At 25.3% G+C, this 2,875-nt stretch overlaps 1 protein-coding gene across 3 annotated transcripts in view; it reads right to left on the reverse strand.

The window, feature by feature from the left end:
• Positions 1–2,875, reverse strand: part of Cipc (Clock interacting protein circadian) — a 152,389-nt gene that overhangs the window by 92,993 nt on the left and 56,521 nt on the right. Inside the window, exon 1 of one of the 3 annotated variants that reach the window (XR_010843316.1) lies at positions 726–943. The exons of the other annotated variants lie outside the window; for them this stretch is intronic. The gene's annotated coding sequence lies outside the window, so the exon portion shown is untranslated. Of the gene's footprint in view, positions 1–725; positions 944–2,875 lie in introns of those variants that run through there. 3 annotated transcript variants of the gene reach the window in all.

Below are 2,875 nucleotides of genomic sequence, written 5' to 3' on the forward strand. Positions count from 1 at the left end.
TAATTATAAAAATATATTATTTAAAAAGTAAGCTTATTATATATGGTTTAAACGTAATAACTAAGTATTTTAAACTTGAAGTTTAAAATACTTATAAGGTAGGACTAGTGAAACTACTTTTAATTATGAAAAAAAATATGGATTTAGAAATAGATTATAATTATTTAAAAACATAATAATACTGTTTTGGTGAATTGCAATAAGTACCATTAGGTATATTGCATAATCGCAATAACGGTATGACGCCAACATGAAAGGGTTTACATACACATACTTAATCCATCTATTATAAATGTAAATTATTGTAACTTTTTTTTATTATATAATAGAAGTTTTTTTAAGATCTTAAATCTTTACTATTTATAAAAAAAAACTTAGAACAGTGAAGATGATCAAATTTTCTAACCATTATTATTTTTATGACAGGTGTGAGCAATGCCTATAAAATTAAAAAAAAAAAATTAAAAAGCATTAGGTTTTGTCAGAAGTGATACATTAATTATTATCCAATTAAAAATTTGTTATTTACTGAAGTTCTTTGTAACTAATAGATACATAAACGCTCACACCCATGTATAAAATAATAATTTTTACACTTGTGACAACTTCATAAAAAGTCTATCGTATTTTAAGAGATAAAGTAATTTATTAAATTAATTAATGCTCATCAAATTGTACATTGAATTTAAGTTAATTATTTTTTAAAATTATTATTCTTTACTTACCAACTATAAATTTTTCTTTGAATTTTTTTACACGAATACTACGAGTTCAAAAAACGCTTGAACTTTCAAATTATTTTCTGACAAGCGGTCACAAAATAAAAAAATACATTAAGATAAATTTAAAAGCACTAATGTTAAATTTGAATTAATTAACATTCCAATTAACAAGTATAGTTAATTAATTAGAAATTGAATCAATTATTGGGAGAGGTATGGTAATGCCCACCTGTTCCATAGACCGCACGGTTGGTACTGAGATATTGAGGTAAGCCCGCGGCTGGAGGGTGGGGATGCAGATTCGCCAACACTAGACAATTTGGTATCTTTTGGTATATCATATATACCATGTATACCACTGGTATTTATTCTCCTCTATGCTTCTGATGGAATAATAATGTTTTTTCATCCTCAGATAATTTATCTATTGTAGATAATTCCCCAACAGTGACATTACTACCAGTATTAGATGTGGTGTGGCAAGATCTAAAATTATTCAACAATGGTTTCTCAACTATATTAACATATTTTAATTTTCCCAACTATGTTAAAATAATTCAATTTTCCCAACTATGTTAAAATAATTCTATTTTCCCAACTATATTATGAAATATTTTAATTACAAACATCTTTATTATTTACAAATATCTTAACTTTATTAGTAGGATCCTTTTTTATCATAAACATAAAGCCTTCTAATTAAATTATATTATTATTTATTTATCCTAATATTATTAAAAACCTTATTAAGCAACCTTTTTTAATAAAAAATTATAAAATAATAACGAACAATTTCCACAATTTTATCTTCGTATATATATAACATTTTTTTTAAATGTTTGAAAATGGAAAAATATATAGGCTGAAACAACACAAAACTGTGAAAAATAGCTATATAGATACATAATAAATATAATTATATAGATACATAATTAATATAGTTATATAGATACATAATAAATCTGTGATAATTAGCATTGTGTTATAGTAGTAGTGTGTTATTGCTATATTATTTTTTTAATTTAAAATTTAAAAAATTGGTACAAGGGGGTTACGAAGGAAGGTCCCTAGTTGAACAATTTGAAAACCTGAAAAGGTTTTTAAATTATTATTATGAAGTTATATTTACTCTAAATTATTAGGAAGAACGAACTTTCCCTATTAATCCCCTTCCATAGGGACGCATTTATGTTCTATTAATGTAAACAGTGATTTCAATATATCTTTACCTCATATAGTATAAATAATATATTTATATATAATTAGCGGATTTTCGATATTATAACTAAAAAATTGAAAATCTCATACAATAGGTGAGGTGCTGCTCAAATGGTGACGTCTAACCATTGCCGTAGATAGATATTTTCGAAAAAGAAATACTAATTGTAGGTAAAAAAAAACACTCAAAAACTGTTTTGTAGCACTAAAATATATTTTATAACACCTAGTGTACTCAACCGATCAACTTAAAATTTTTATACTTTCAAAAGGACTTGCAAAAATAAATATCAAATGCAAAAAATAGGACCCTACTATGTCCATTTGATTTTGAGATTTAAAACAACGCATTGTTAATGATTAAATTGGTTTTAAGTGAATATTCATTGTCTAAAAATCAGGAAAATCTAAAACTTATTCCTGTCATCAAAAATATGGAAAACTCTTTTTCCAAATGTCCCAGACATTCGAATTCGGTGGAAGGATATCCGAGTAATAAATGTTTCTAGCTACGAAAATTCAAAAAACTCTTTTATACACGTGAAATTATCAAATAAAATTTTAAAAGGTTTCTTGAAGTTGATCGATTGAGTGCCCAAAGTGCTATAATAGTTTTTCTTGATTTTTGTGGTATAAAACTGGTATTACATATTATGAATCTGGAAAAAATTCGATTGGAAGAAAACGATTTTCAGTTTCGGTTTCAGCACACCAAAAATATAAATTTCAGCCAAAAGTTCCATTTAGTAAATTTATAATATTTTTTATTTAAGCACCTATTAAACTTTAATGTTGTTTTAAAACTTTGCCTGATATTTGTTGGCAAACCCAGGCACTCCTCTTGCACTTTTATATGCTACACCACTGGTCCTCATAAATTATTGCTAAATACTATGTAATTATTTCAGCCGTTATATATTCTTGTAACATTATAA

Source organism: Halyomorpha halys, unplaced genomic scaffold (genome assembly GCF_000696795.3).
Source record: "Halyomorpha halys isolate HHAL.00 unplaced genomic scaffold, Hhal_1.1 Scaffold252.1, whole genome shotgun sequence".
In the NCBI taxonomy this organism is placed as follows: domain Eukaryota; kingdom Metazoa; phylum Arthropoda; class Insecta; order Hemiptera; family Pentatomidae; genus Halyomorpha; species Halyomorpha halys.